This window comes from Chiroxiphia lanceolata, chromosome 29 (assembly GCF_009829145.1).
Source record: "Chiroxiphia lanceolata isolate bChiLan1 chromosome 29, bChiLan1.pri, whole genome shotgun sequence".
Lineage (NCBI taxonomy): Eukaryota > Metazoa > Chordata > Aves > Passeriformes > Pipridae > Chiroxiphia > Chiroxiphia lanceolata.
The window spans coordinates 2,109,538-2,125,046 of NC_045665.1; the positions used below are offsets into that span (position 1 = coordinate 2,109,538).

Consider the following 15,509-nt stretch of genomic DNA (forward strand, 5'->3'; position numbering starts at 1 on the left):
CCCCGCAGTCCCAGCCGCCCGCCTCCACCCGCATCCCTCCCCTCGCCGAGCGACCTGCTCCGCTCCCATCCCTCCTTCACCTGCAGCCTCCGCGCGCTGCGGGGAAGACGCGGAGCCCTCGCTCCGCCGAGATGCCGCGGCTCCGCCGCCCCCGCCTTCTCCCGCGAAGCGGAGCGCCGGCAGCGCGGGGCCGGGGCCCTGCCGGCAGCTCGGGGCCCTGCTGGCAGCTCGGCTGGGCTCGGCAAGGCTCGGCTGGGCTCAGCACGGCTCGGCTGGGCTCAGCAAGGCTCGGCTCGGCTCGGCTCGGCTCGGCTCGGCTCGGCTCGGCTCGGCTCGGCTCGGCTCGGCTCGGCTCGTACCTGCTGCCCGCCCCGCTGCCCGCAGCCTCTGCGCCGGGGGGAGCGGCGCGCGGCACTTTTCATTCATGCTTTCCCACTCCCGGCCCTCTCCGGGCGAGCCCATTGGTTCGGCCCCTCCTGACGTCACCCGCCCCGGCTCCCACCCCTCTGCAGCGCCCATCGGTTCATCAATGGGTTTGGGAGGGGCCGCGAGCCGCGCGCACACGCGCGTCGCCGCCGCCCGTCACCCCCCCATCCCTATCGCCCTCGTCCCTCTCACCCCCGTCTCTGTCACCTCCATCACCCTTCCCCATCATCGCCCCCACCACCGCCGCCGTCCATCACCATCACCTCACCCACCTCAGAACCACCATCGCCATCGCCAGCACCATCACCCGCCGTCACCATCACCCTCATCACCATCACCCTCATCACCTCGCGTTTACCGCCCTCAGCATCATTATCGCCACCATCACCCTCACCACCGTCTCATTCACCACCCTCAGCACCATCGCCCTCATCACCACCCTGTTCACTACCCTCAGCACCGTCATCACCACCGTCATCCTCATGTCCATCCCGTTCATCACCCTTGGCACCATCACCACCACCTTCCTCATCACCATCACCCTCATCACCACCACTGGCCACCACCCATTGCCACCACCCACCCCACCACCAGCCATGACCATCACCCCACCTCTCCAACTCTCCTCCTCTCTGCCCCCCAGGCTCAGCCCCCCGGGCTCTCCTTTCTCGGGGAGGGGAACCTCTGCTCATCTGCGTTGCTGCTGCTGTCCAAGTGGTGCCGGTGCCACTGGGGCCCAGCCGGGCTGTGCAGCTCCCAGATGGAATCAAATGCTACTTTATTTTTGTAGTTTTAACCCCACAGGCCACTAACTACCCTTTGATTTTCCTGCTGTAATACAGATCCCACCAAAAATAAAGCCATGATTTTTCCTTGAACAAGAATGGAGCTTGAGGGTTGTTCCCTCTCCCCCCCCCCCCGGCATTTTCTCTTAAAATTCCTCTTCACCTCGGAGTTTTTTTTCCTAGCATAAAGCCAGCTGGGTTTGGCTCTGTGAGTTTAGAGTGGGAAGTTACTCACGGCTTTTGTCTCCTTCCTGGAGCCAGATTCTCCCACTGTCACCATCAGTGCAGCTGGTGGCATGCCCGCCCTGTCAGGGTCCTCTCTCCCAGTTGCCCCCACTGGGAAAACGGGAGTCCACTGGTCTGGCTCCCATCAGGCCCAGCACTTACAGCTCTGCCTGGGAGTGGGGAAAGGGGGCCAGGGGATGTGGAAATAACCCCAGGGAGGGTCCTGTGAGGCATCGAGGCAGCAGAGAACCTTCTTAGTCCTGGGGGTTCCCGAACTTGCCCGGGAGGGTGGTCCCAACAGCTCAGCCTTATGGACAGCCCAAACCATTCTGGCCCCATTTCCCGGGGCTGGTGCTCTGCCCCCCAGGACTGTCGCTGCTCCGCCGACAGCCCCTCCCCGTGGCCTCCAGCCTGGCTTCTCTGTGGGCCCCCGTCTGCACGGGAGGGTTTGGGGTGTGGGGTGTCGTTGCACCTTTCCCCCTTCCCTTCGTCTGCTTCTAGACTTGGTTGGGGAGGAAAATGTAGATTTCAGGAAGACTCTGTGGGTGCTCGCAGGGGATGGAGGGCGGGGTTGGATGCAGCACCTTTTGGAGGCATCAGGGGATTCCCCCCCACCTGCGACCCCCAACTGAATTGCAGCCCCCAATTTCTTTTAGGCAAAGGGCCCTTCCCACGCCCTCCCGGAGCTGCTCGCGCCCCGGGGCTGGCGGTCCCCGGGATTTCTCCCTCCTTGTTTCCCCGTCACCCACCTGAGCCGCGCTCCCCACGCGAGCGGCTTCTCCCCCGTGGGCAGAGCGGGGCTGGGGCCGGCCGGGGAGGAAGCAGCCACTGGACCCAGAGCCAGGGCTCTCCTGGAAGAGAAGACACAGAAAGGGTCGGTTAAAGAGCCGGCAGCACCGGGGGTGTCCGCGCAGCCCCCACACGTGGGTGTCGGTGGAGCAGCTCTGCAGGGTCCCGGCGGGGCCGGCTTCAGCCATTCCCCACCCTCGCTGAGATGGGATTTTGGAGACACAACCACACACCTTCCCTCTTTTTATTCTCCTTTTTATTAAATCCACATTTAAAAAAAAATCTAAATTTCTATTTCAGGCTCCTTCAGAAATTATAATTATTATTTTTTTAACCCGCCAAAAGAAAAAACACGACGAATTTTGCGATTCATCCTGAGAAAGGCTGCAAAGACACGGATTTCGCTTTCAAACTTGGATTCTCCCCGATGACAGTGCAGTTTTAGTTCTAATTTTATTTAATAATAAAATCGCGTTAGAGTCATCCCGATCTGGGAGGATTTAGGGAAGGACACGAGCGATTAACAGAAGATGCTCGGGTGTATTTTGAGTCTCTTGGCAAATAAAAACCTGCTCCGTGCTTTGCTGTTTTCCCGAAAGAAAAAAAAAAAAGAAATCCAAATCGCCGGGAAACAGAAGGAGCCGCCGCGATCGCGGGATCGCCCCAATAACGGCAAATTTGAGGATTTCCAGCCCTAAAATTTCCATGCACACCAGTGCATAAATAAAAACTTAATTTTCGGGGACTAAAAACAGAGCCAAGCCGGGTAGAGCCTGACCCCGTGGGTACCAAGTGGTTTTCTGCAGAGCAGGGAATCCGCGCACGAACTGAAAAATAACCTAAAATAAGCTCGGTTTGATTTTTCCCCGCGCACTCTTTGAGCGCAGCTTCTTCTCCTTCCCCGCGCAGACGGGAGACTCAAGGACAGACTGCAAGGATCAGGATTTTAAAGACACACACACACACAAAAAAAAAAAAACCAAAAACAAACAAACAAACAAACAAAAAACCCAACACCAACCAAGAAAAAGAAAAGGAAAAGGAAAATAAGAACTAAAACACAAGTAAAAAAAAATACAAATTAAAAGAAATAGAAATTAAAGCTTCCTTAGCAGAAAATAAAAAAAAGCCGAGAGGGATTTTCCATCGGTGGTAGCACCAGGCGCCCGGGCCCGCTGCAATCGAGAGGCGGATTTCGGCCGGGGCATCACGTCTGGCTCCAATAAGTGCTAAAAAAACCCTAAATCCACTTAATTTGGGTGCCCTTCGCAGCCTGATGAGGGGGAGCCTCGGCGGGGTCGCCCCACGGCTGGTTATTTACTGCGGGGGGTTGGCGAGTGATGGAGCGGGTCGAACCTGATTGGGGTGGGGGGAGAAATTTGAGAAATGCCGCGCAAGGAGAAGTTTGCGAGGCGGGGGAGGGATCATGTCCTCTCCGCTCCGCACCCGGCTGCGCTCCGCCGCGCACGGAGGAGGCGTGGAACCTCCGCACCGACTCTGTTCCCACGCGGGTTTAATTCACTCCCAGCCCCATCTACTGGGATTTGCTTATTCCATAGCGGGGTGCGGATCCGGGGAACACTCGGCTCTGCGTATCCCGCTCCCTCCTCTCCCAAAATCTTACTCCGGGATGGAGGTGACAGGGCCCTCCACTTCCCGGGTCACCCGTGTGCGTGTCCCCACGCGACACCGCCCACGCTCCGCGCTGCGACCCGGCCCGGCCCCTGTCGGCCCCCTCGGCCTCTCCTGCGGGGAAGCCACTTGCAGGAGCGAGGATTCGGGGGTGCCTCTCCCCCCCACCGCGGGTGCAGGAGTCGCTCCACGCCCCGCGAGCATCGCCTCCAGCAAAGCGCAAAGCCCCGTGGCCTGGCGTGGAGGGTAACAATGAGCCCACGGGCGTGCGTGGGTGGGGGACGAGGACTGGGAATGGCCGTGTCCTGCCAGGCCTCTCCCATTCCCTGCCCGAGGTGGAGAGGGGGATTCCAGCGGGGCATCCGCACCCCAAAACTGGGTCCTCGAGCCGGGAGAAGGTGGAAGAAGTGAAACCGTCCCTCACTCGGAGTGGGTCTGGGTCATCCGCGGACCGAGAGAAAATCACGGTGGTTCGGGAGACCGCGCTCGACCGTCCCCAAACTCTCTTAGCTCAGATGCCGGGGTGCCGGGGTGGGGGGAGAGGGAGAGGGGAGAGGAAGAGGGAGGGAAGCTCCCCCTGCCCTCGGGGCTTTGAGAGAAACTCCCACCCCGCAGCCGGCCTTGGGTGTACCCTCGCCCCCAGCCCCAAGCAGGAGCTGGACCCTCTCCCGGGGCATCCTCCACCCGGCCCCGCAGCTCTGCCGCCCCCAACCCATAATAAAGACGCTTTGAGAGTCCTCCCTCCCCCCCGTCCGCCCCCCGCCTCCCCGTGCCCCCCTTATTTTTTTTTTATTATGGTTTTCTTACCGAGTCCAATAAATCGCGCGGCTCGTCTGGCCTCAGACGTGTTCAGCAACTCAAGCCCCACCGCTTTTGTTCCGCCAAGTCTCACATTGTTTGTCCGGCTGCGGGGCCGGCCCCGCGCGGTGCGGGAGGCTGCGGGGGGCTGCGGGGGCTTCGCGGGGGCTCCGCTCCCCGGCCCGGCCGCGAGTGCGGGGCGGGGGTGGACGAGCGATGGTCGGCCGGCAGAGTCCGGCCCGGCCGCTCCTCTTTCTTTCTCCCGGGTTCCCCCTGCTTCTTCACCCCGCTCGGGGCGTTGGGCGGCGGGGGATGCTCCCGTATGGGCAGCGGGTCCTTTCTGCGCTGCCCTCTCTGCCCTGCTCTTCATCCTGCACTGCTTGCCCTCCCTGCATTACCCTGTCTGCACCTGCCTTCTCTGCCTGCACTGCCCTCCTTGCCTTCCCTGCTTGCCTGCCTACCTGCCCCCCCCCGCCTGCACTGCTCTCCTTGCCTACCTGTCTGCATTGCTCCGTCTGCCCACCTGCCCTCCCTTCCTGCTCTCCCTGACTGCCTATCTTGCCTTCCCTCCCCCGCTCTCTTTGCCTGCCCACTCTGCCCTGTCCTCACCTGTCCTACCCTCACCTGCCCGCCCCCGGCCCGACTCGCCCCCGGGCCCCGCGGCCCGCGGGTCTTCACGGTGGCCCCGAGCCCGGAGCCGCCGCCGGAGGAGCGGGGGCCGTGCCCGGCGTAAGGATATATAGGAGCGGCCGAGGAGCCTCCACGTAGCCGATACGTAAAGTGTACGTGTGAGAGTCAAAAAAAGTTGGGATGCAAATGCGGGGCCAGCTCCATCGCGCTGGGGGGGGTCGGGAGGGGGGCTGGGGGGAAAGGGGGAGCCGCGCTATTTCCAAGCTTCCTTAACCTCTGGATTGCTCGAAATCGATCAGCAAAGCGCAGCAAGCCTGGCAATTAAGAACTCATTACCATATATGCAAATATGGCAACCTCTCTCCTCCGCAGCCACGGAGGCGCGGGGGGCGAGAGAACCGCAGCAGGGTTTGGGGTGGGGATTGGGGTGATGCGTGCGGGGGAACGGGGACAAGGAGGGGAAAAGGTTATTTGGGGGGATTTGGCGGGTTTTAAAGGAAAACGGTGAGGCCGTGGGGGCACAAAGAGCTCGGGAGTGGTGGGGGGGTCGCAGACACGCGCACCCGGGGCCCGCGTGGCTGCTCCGAATTCGCTCCTTAAATCAAATAAAATTTTTCTCCCTTTGAAATAAACTCCGAGTGAGCAGCACGGCCTGGCCGGGGTGTGTGTGGGGGTCCCTCCACCGGCCGAGCAGCCCCCAAAAACCGCGCGGTTCCCGCAGCATATATCGGGAATAACCCGGTACTTCGGGGACACGCGGGGGGCCGGGGCAGGGGCCGGACGGCTCCAGCTCCGGTCCGAAGGAGTGTTTTAAAGGTAATTCCTGACTTCTTGCGTTTTATTAATAAAAAACCCCCACCATAAAGCGGCGATCCCCGGCACACGCACTCGATAGCGGGTTTCCTTGTTACCTGCGATTTTATAAGCATCGTAGGGTTTTTTGCTTAATAAGCACAGATTAGTGGCAAAGTCTCCCTGGCATTTCCTGAATGCTGATTAAAGCTGGGGGGTCATGGCAGGAGCAGCGCGGGGAGCGGGTTTTTTCCGCGGTGTGGCTCGGGGTGGGGGCATCGCAGCGTCTCCCTCAGTGGCACCTCATGAAGTTCCCCCCGGCTTCCCCCCTCGACTGGGGAATTGACTTTGTTTTCCTCCTTCCACAAACCCTAATCACGGCGTATTAAAGAAGAATAATGCCCGTTTCAAGCTGGGCTCCAATATTCTACCCTGCTCTAGACTATTTTTAATTTTTCCCGCAAATAAATAACATTTTCTCTCTTTCAGCCTCCGCCCAAACCCCCAAATAACGAGAAAGAACTGAAATCAGGAAACGATTCCTCACGCTAAGCATGTTTTGCGGCTTGGTTTAAATACTAAAAATATAGAAAAAATAGTCAAAGTGAACAAAACATTCCCAAGGCCTCTGGGGGGCATGGGGGTGGCAGCAGCCCAACCCCGGGGACACCGCAGCATCCCCTCAAGCCTGGCCGGCTCCGTGTGCCCGAGCCCGGGTTATTCCTGCTTGCAAGCGCAACAGCCGTGGGGACAGAGTTAATTGCGTGGATCTTTTTCCTTCTTTCTTTCCGGTTTTTTGAGTTTATTTTTATTTTATTTTATTTGGGGAAAGCTCTTTTCAGCCGTTGCATTCGCACCTCGGCAGCTGAGCCGCTTTTCTCAGCCCCGTCTGGGTCGCTGCTCTCTGCGTTCCTCTACCCTATCCCTCTTTAATTCCCGAGTCACCAGGATTTATTATTACGATAATAAATTTTTTCCCATTCATTTTTTTACTCCGAATGGCCAGAACCGGGAACAGCCGCGGCCCCGGGCAGAGGGACCCTCCATCACCCCGAGCATCTCCGTCCGTCCCATTCTGTAGTTTGATTTGGTTATTATTTATATTTGAGGAATTCAGCCGCCTGTTCCTGCAAACCTCCCGTGAGCTTCGAAATGCAGAGAACACTGTTTAGAAAGGAAATTAAAAGAATTAAAATTCCTTTTCGGTTTCTTCTCTCTTGGCAAATTCACAGCTACCGACGACCAACGAGACGAAGCGTTTTCCCTGCAGAAATCATCACTCCAGCTCCGAGACCCTCTGGCATCACTTCCCCGCCCGCCAGCAAGGACGGCGGCTTCGCCCACCAGTTTATGCAAAAAAAAAAAAAAAAAAAAAAAAAAAAAGGTGGATTATTATTTTTTCCCTCCTTTTCCCGAAGTAACAATTAAAGAAAGTGGGGACCTTTGCCTTCTGCTGGGACAGACCTTGATTTTTTTTTTGGGCGCCGCTCTATTTTATCTAGTACTGAACTTTAAAGAGGAGGGGTTGGAGCAAAGAGAGAGAGAAATTTTTTCGGAATTCCCTCGGCATTGCTGGCTCCTCCAGTGGAAGGCACGCAGCCTTTGCCTCCAGCCCGTTTTGTGCCCGTCTCATCTCACATTTATTTTTCCAGCGCCAGGCGCTGCCACACGACAGGGAAAGGGGCGTTAGTGCCGCAAAACGGGAGCTTTAAACTTATTTTTAAAGCGAGTTTCTGCTGGAAGGCAAATCCCGGGCTGCGGCGGCGGGGACGGTCAGTCTCGGATAATCCAGGAGGATTTTCACCTCGGAAACCCGGGATTTTCGGCGGTGGGTGTCCCGGGGGAGGCAGACGGGCAGGGACCCGCGGAACCCCCGCCGCCGCTCCCGGTCCCGGGGCACTTGCGCTCCGCGGAGGCCGCGGAGAAGCCGCCCCCACAACCCCCTGCCCCCGCAGGGAGCCACCCAGCCCTCGCACCCGCAAAAGAATAAAACCCAAAGAAAACTCGCAAGTCCGCCCGGAAGGGTCCGGTTTGCAGCGCGCAAGGCGAGGAGTGTCCCCCACCTGGTGCAGCCCCCCCCCGGGTTTTATTTCTACGAGTCTTTGCAAGGTAACACAACGCCGCGGGTGCAGCTCTGTCCTCCCAGCCCCTTCCCCACCCCCTGCCAAGGTGAGACCCGGGGAGAGGTCACACACATCGCGGGGGGGGGGGACGGGACACGTGATTCGGGAGCAGCACCCCCAAAACTGCACAGAAACCCCCGGGGTGTGCATGAACCCCACGTGTGCTGCCCTATCCAAGTGTACCCGCCTCGTGTGTGCCCTGTGCGTGCGTGCCCTGTGCATGGAGGGTGTGTGCACCACAGGTGTGGCACACGGAGGCCCCGGGCAGGGTGGGAGCACAGTGGGATTTCTACCCAGCTGCACAGGGCACACTCCAGCTCCATCCACCCAAGCAACTCGGGCTCCCTCCTTGCAGGGCTCCTGTAGGGAGATACAGATACTCCCTCTGCCCCTGTGAGTGTGGAGGTGCAAAATAGCCACTGCAAAACGCCCTGTCTGCAGCCCTTCCCTGCTTAGGGAAAAACAGTGGGTGCTCCCTGTGCTCACTGGTGGGTGCTGGACACCAGCGAGCGCCTCTGAGGCTGTGCAAGGTGCAGGGAGCCTGCAGGGCCCCAGCATGGAGCTTCCCTGCTGGGATTTTTAAGGGAAATTCCCTCCTTTTTTCCCCTGCCAGCTCAGAGAGGCTCCATGCTGGAGGTGTTTCAGCTCTGGAAGAAATGTCACATATGGATCAAAGATGATTTTTGGCTTTTTAAGTATTTGCTCTGATATATCCACAAATATGTGTGACTTTAGACAAGCCACATGTATTTTGTATAAACCACTCAACACAACCACCACTGCCTCTGAACCTGTGTGTGACTGCTACCATGGGATGTTCAGATACAGGTTTTCATTTGAGATTCTCCCAGCAGTCCCAGTCACCTCAAAATTTGGGGTACAGGTGCCTGGGCAGATTAGTGGCTCATGGGTGAGGAAGAGGGGTCTGGAGCTGGGTAATTTCTAAATAAATGTCTTTGTCTCACTGCAAACCCCTCAACCTCGTGGATGGCCCTTCCCTGCATTCGCTGGGCACTTTCCCATGCGGTGCCACCAGACAAAGAAAATGGCAACAAAAGCCGGCCGCATTTTGAAGCAAGCGGGTGCACACTGAAGGAACAGCATCAGAGAAGCTCCAGAGCCATCCCCAGGCCTGCAGGGCTGTGCCAGTGGTGTAGAGGCAGCCACTGCCTGCCCGCAGCCTCCACCCTGGGCACCTGCTCCCTTTGCTCCAACCTTGACTGGACCCCGCAGTGAGACAATCCCTTCTCCTCCGAGTCCGCTCAGGGCTGCAAAGCCTCGTGCCTTCCTCCTGCCTCTTTCCCCAGCATTTTCCTACCTCAGGCAGAGATTTTAACAGCTTGGGAGATTTTAATAGTTCACCCCAGAGGCCAAACAGTGGCTCGATGCCTTCAAAGGCACCTACGTAACCTGGTAGTTTCAGAGGGGAAGGGGGCTGGAGCCTGAAAACAAGTAAGTTCATTTGTATCAGACCATCTCAGCCTGAGACGTGATGTTATCCTCAGCTTCAGCTCATCCCCAAATCAATATAAAAAAAAAAAAAAAGCCAGGAAAAAAACAAACCCAAAGACTAAACCTAAACCAAATACCAAAATTTCCCTCTTGTGAGAGGAGGGGAGCTCTGTTTTGTGTCGGTAAAATTGGGTGAAGTGTCCCCCCGGCACCTACCCTGGCTCACCCAGCTGCCCAGAGCCCTCAGTCCAGCAGGTGCCTTTTCTTCTGCCTCAAAAGGCTTTGATCTGGACAGCTCTTTTGGAGAATGGCTGTTGTAAGAGATGCCTGGCACGAACACGGCCTGATTGCAGCCCAGCTCGTTAAAAAATGTTCCCTAGGTATTGAAGGGGATAACAAGGATATTTAAACATTCCCAGCGTGCACCTTTAAGCAGCAGAAAATAAGGGAAATTGCTATCGTTTAATTCAGTATTGCTCCTTTTGAACTCCCACTGGCTCTGCCTGCAATTGTTCCCTTCGCCGGAGCTCGGAGCCGAGTCTGGATTACAGGGACGATGGGGCTGCGGGTCCGGAGGGCTGGAGGGCTGAGCACAGCAGGACCAGCCTCCCCCCGACAGCAAAAGGCCGATGGGGCTGGTTTCCATTTGGGCTTTGAAAGATTTCCCTCAATAGCTCAGAGCAGGGTCCAGGTTTGGGGCCCACAGCCTCAGTTTGTAATTACTCTCGTATTTTGTGTGCACCAGGGAGAGGGTGGAGCGGCGTTTCTTTTTTGTCTGTATCTCTGAGGAAGCTTTTTCCAAAGTGAGAGTAAAAAAATCCACAGCTGGTGTTGGTGGATGAGACATTCAGCCATGTTCTGGTAGGGGGAAAAAAAGACAAAGTCTAATTTTAGATGTTCTGAAATGCTTACAACATGCATCCCTCCAATGGCCTGGCACAGGCAACGGTGGTTATTTCCACCCCAGCAGAAGGAGAGAACAGGGAGCTGGGATCCGCCGTACCCTGCACTGGGCTCTCCCCAGGTGACCCCGAGGGATCTGCCCTGGGTAGGCCCATTACTTAATATTTATGGAGAACAGCTCCTGGGCAGAGGAAGAGACAGGACTCCTCTTATTTGAGGCAATTTGCTCACATTTTGGCTGAGCCCCTCCTGGCCAGAATTCTTTTGGGAATGTCTCCATGTCCAGAAAAGCAGCTTTGGGAGCCCCACTGATGACAGGCTCAAGTCATGCTCCAACAGCCCATTGTTTAACAGGAAGTTTGTTATTGCCCAGGTTTTTTGCCCTCAACACCTATGGTCACCCCCTCCATGCTTCCCCCACGGTCTCCGTTCCTCTGCCAGCCCTGTGTGCCAGTGGAGCCCCAGCCCCATCCATCCCTCCCACACCCACCTCCCTCCCAGACTTTTCCTGTCAACCCTGGGGATTTTGGACCCAGACCCAAACAATTCCTCTTTTTCCCATTTAACCCCGAAAGAGCTGTTCTGAAGAAGCACAGGAGAAGCTTTCAGGGGAGCAAAGCCCCTGTGTTCCCGCCCCGGAGTGGGGAATGTGCCATAGAGGCAGGACAAAGCAGCTCAAAGGGCTGCAGCCCCCTGCCCGAGCCGAGCCTTAGGGGAGGGTGAGGGTCTCAGCTTACCCGGCCTCTCATAAAAGTCTCCTCCATTCTAGCAAATAACCTTTATGTCCAGGGACTTGCAAAGTTTGCTTTCTCCCTCCAGGGTTAGTCACAGCAGGAACGACAGAGAAAGCAACCGCTTGTAGGAGGTTCCTCTGCATAATAACCTCAGAGGAGTTTAGGTCTAAAGACTAAAAGGCTCTATTTACTTTCACTGACAAGGAACAATCTAAGCAGATGTCCTTTGATGGGATTAGTTATTAATCCTTGAATCATGGGTAAATGGGAAAATGATCCATTATTTTCTGCAAAATCCTTCACTACTTTAGATTTCAAGGATGGGGTGGAGGATTGTTAGCAGAAAGGTCTCGACCTGTCTGTTTTGGCCGTTTTAAAATGTATTTTTACAGTTTGTGCTGTGGAGCGTGACTCTGAAATAAAATTGAAAAAAAACCCTCAAGAAAAAGGGGTTTGATTTCACTGACGGCCGAGAACAATGTGCCGAGTCAGACACTCGGCAACGATGGGCCCAGGCATTTCTTGGATAAATACCTTGAAGTTTAAAATAACAACAACAACAACAACAACAACAACAACAATAATAATAATAATAATAATAATAATAATAATAATTACTCCCCCCTCTAAAAACATATTCTGCAAAGAGCCTTGGCAGCTCTGCCAAAGTGTTTAGATGCTCCCGATGTCTCTGTATCCCATCAGTGACAAACAGCAGCGGAGCCCCCGTCGGTCAGGTGGGGCTCAGCGTCTGCTTGGGCATCCCATAAATAGTGTGTGTAGGTGGGTGTGATGCGTGGGATGAGGGAGGGATGGGAATTGCTGGTGAGACACACCAGGTTGGCTCAGGGGGCTCGTTCTCCCCTGGCTGTAAATCCGTGCAGACGATTTCTGGTGCAGGGGGAGGTGTGGCCACACGAGCATCGTCCCACGGGCTGGGTGGAAGATCCTGTCCTGCACCGAGGGGCTGGAGGACACGCTGGTGGAGCTCCTACCCATGGGTCACCCCAGTCCCTTGCCCCCCACGGGAGAGCAGAACCAGGGGCTGCAGTTCCCGGCAGTTCACCCATCCCTCAGTGCTGTGGTCGCAGCTCAGCGGAGTGAATATTAACAGTCCCGAGGCAGCCACTCACCCCGAACTCTGCCTCCAAGTCTCCCATGTAGGGAAAGCAGGAATAGATTCCCAATGAATAATTTACTCCGCTTTCTTTTGATTTGCGTTCTGATTGTGCACAGCAGTGCAGGCTCGGAGGGGGAAACATATTCTGATTAAAGATTTATACTGGGCCTATAATTTTGTTGTTGCTGTTTAAATCTACTTCAAAGTGTGAGTAGGGTGGCTGCAAAATAAACACTCTGGAGAAGCCAGGAGCTTTTGGGCCATCTCAGGGTGTGAGTGTGGGGGTGCACAGCATGTTCAAAGCATGTGGTTTCATGGATGCAAATTTTGCACTGGCTCTCTGGAAAGGTGCTGTCCCAGGCATCCTCCTCATATCAAATCCAGCCAAACAGGGATTGAAATGCCCTCTGTTGCCTCAGACTACTGATTCTGGGTTCCTTCTCCTAAGCTGAGACCACATGTCAAAAAATGAGAAATAATATGAATTTGAGCTTTATTCCTTTACTACTCTTTTTCTGTTCTTTTGCTATTCTTCCATCACACAAAGAACAGTGTCTGGCTGCAGGGAGTGATTAGACCTGGAGCTGGAAGAGGCTCTAACTAAAGGTAACCCCATATATAGGGAGGAACCAAACTTCAGCTTCCAGCTTCCTCTGTTACCAAAACTTGGAAATATGGGAGTGCAGCACTCAGGTCCTTCCCAGGCTGCCAGCTGAGTGAGCAGAGCAGAGGATTTTTCTTTCCTTCCTCCCTCTTCCTCTGGCTGCCATGCCCCCAGCAGGCAGACCCACTTCCCAGTGCAGCCAGAGAGCACCTCTGGCACAGAGGGAGCTGTGGGACAAACAGGATCATCCACCATTCCCTAAAGAGCCTTTGGATAAACTCTCGGTGTTGCCATCCCCATGTCTAGTTGACTGGGGAAGAGGGAGACCCGGCTCCTGGAGCTCCCAGCCTGCTCCTGGGAAACAGCAGCTTGCATGAAGTGGAGTTTTGTAACAAAAATGTTTTGTGGGATATTTTGGGGCTGGCTGGTGGCATTCAGCTGACTGAACATGTCGGTACAAAGCCCTGCCAGGAGAAACCCCTCAGAGATGGATGGCTTCAAACCATCTTCCCAGGATGGGGAAACTCATCTCTGGAAGCACTGGGAAGTCTGTGGATGCTCCAGATCCTCTAAGGGAAAGACAGGTCCTTGCCTCATCTGCATGGGTTGGAAACCTTGCAGGCTGCCCACAGACCTGACTGCTGTCGTTGGCTCGGTCAGCAAAGAGTCAGAGAATCATGGAATGATTTGGGTTGGGAGTGAACATAAAGCTCATCTCATCCCATCCCTCTGCCATGGGCAGGGACATTTTCAACTAGACCAGGTTGCTCCAAAGTTTGTCCAACCTGGCCTTGAACACTTGTAGGGATGTGGCAGCCACAGCTTCTCTGGACAACCTGTGCCAGGGTCTCACCACTCTCAAAGCCAAGAATTTCTTCCCAATATCCCATCTTACCCTGCCCTCTGGCAGTGGAACCCATTTGCCTTTGTCCTGTCTGGCCAGGTCCTTATGCCGTGGAAGGGGCTCTCAGGTCTCCCTGGAACCTTCCCTTCTCCAGCTGAACACCCCCAGCTCTCTCAGCCTGTCTCCAGAGCGGAGGGGCTCCAGCCCTCTGGAAGAACCTCCGTGGCCTCCTCTGGACTCACTCCAGTAGCTTCACATCCTTCCTGTGCTGGGGGCAGGGCTGGAGGCAGCTCTGCAGGTGTGGATCTCACCTGAGTGGAGCACAGGAGCCGAATGCCCCCCTGAGGTGCTGCCCACGCTGTGGGATGAGCCCAGGCCAGCGCTGACGTTCTGTGCCGCCGGTGGCCGGGAGCGGGTCCCGCCAAAGCGGGTTTTACTGTGGTTTTACTCCTGTCCGAGGAATTCGGGCCAGACCGAGGAACTCCCCAGCCACGCAGCACGGGGGTCAGTGGAACACGGAGGCCCGAACTTCCCCCGCTCTGCAGCCTCGCGGTGTCGCCCCCCCGGCCCCCCCGCCCCCCCGCCCGCGGTGATTGACAGCTGTCAATCAGCGCCGCCAGCCCCGCCCTCTGCCGCCACCTGGCGGCGACACGGAGAAACGCGCCGGGGCGGGGGCGACCCCCCAACCCCACCCCCCGCTCCCCAAAACCGGGGGGGGTCGGCATCGGGAACGGCTTGGCTGTACGAGCATTAAAGGGAATAAAGGGTCAGAGCAGAGCCCTCGTGGGGTGGGGAAGGGGATCTTTCCCCTTCCCCCCAATCAGTTTTGGGGTGAAAAGGCTATTTTTCACTGGGAGGTAGTTCTTGGCCTGGTTTAGTTGAAACCATACAATCATGGAATTGTTATGGTTGGAAAAGGCCTCCAAGATCGACTCCAGCTGTTCCCCCAGCACTGCCAAGGCCACCACTAAACATTTCCCCAAGTACCACATGTCTGTTAAATCCCTCCAGGGATGGGGACTCCACCACTGCCCTGGGCAGCCTGTGCCAGTGCCCAACCATCCTTTCGGTGAAGAAATTCTCCCGAATATGCAACCTAAACCTCCTCTGGTGCGACCTGAGGCTGTTTCTTCTTGTGTCCCTTGCTCCCTGGGAGCAGAGCCCGACCCCTACTTGGCTCCAACCTCCTGTCAGGCAGTTGTAGAAAGCAAGAAGGTCCCCCCTGAGCCTCCTTTTCTCCAGGCTGAGCCCCCCACAGCTCCTTCAGCCTCTTCTTGTGCTCCAGACCTTCCCCAGCTCCACTGCCCTTCTCTGGACACACTCCAGCCCCTCAATGTCTTTCTCGTTGTGAAGGGCCCAGGATTCGAGGTGAGGCCCCCAGGAGCTGGGTGCTGCTGCCCTTCCTGCAGGCATCAGCCTCACAGCATTCCTGGGTGTATCCTGAACCCAGAGGTACCCAGCTGGGGTGTGTGACTGGGACCCCAAACCAAAGGCAGGTCCTCAGGAGCTCACACTTACCTGGCGCACTGGCTGGAAGCCCAACAGAAATCCACCCCTGGGTGGAGGGAGGCCTCGTTCTTAAGTCAAGCCCCCACCAGGAAAACCTTTGGGTAGGAAAGGCAGTGCCTGACCTGGAAGGAGACTGCAAGGGT

The 15,509-nt window shown here is 56.4% G+C and overlaps 1 long non-coding RNA gene across 1 annotated transcript; it reads left to right on the forward strand.

Moving 5' to 3' along the window:
* Nucleotides 1-5,832: 5,832 nt before the first annotated feature.
* On the forward strand, nucleotides 5,833-7,536 carry LOC116799707. The gene is made up of 2 exons (XR_004361112.1): nucleotides 5,833-6,101; nucleotides 7,310-7,536. It is a non-coding gene; the product is annotated as an uncharacterized LOC116799707 (long non-coding RNA).
* Nucleotides 7,537-15,509: the final 7,973 nt, after the last annotated feature.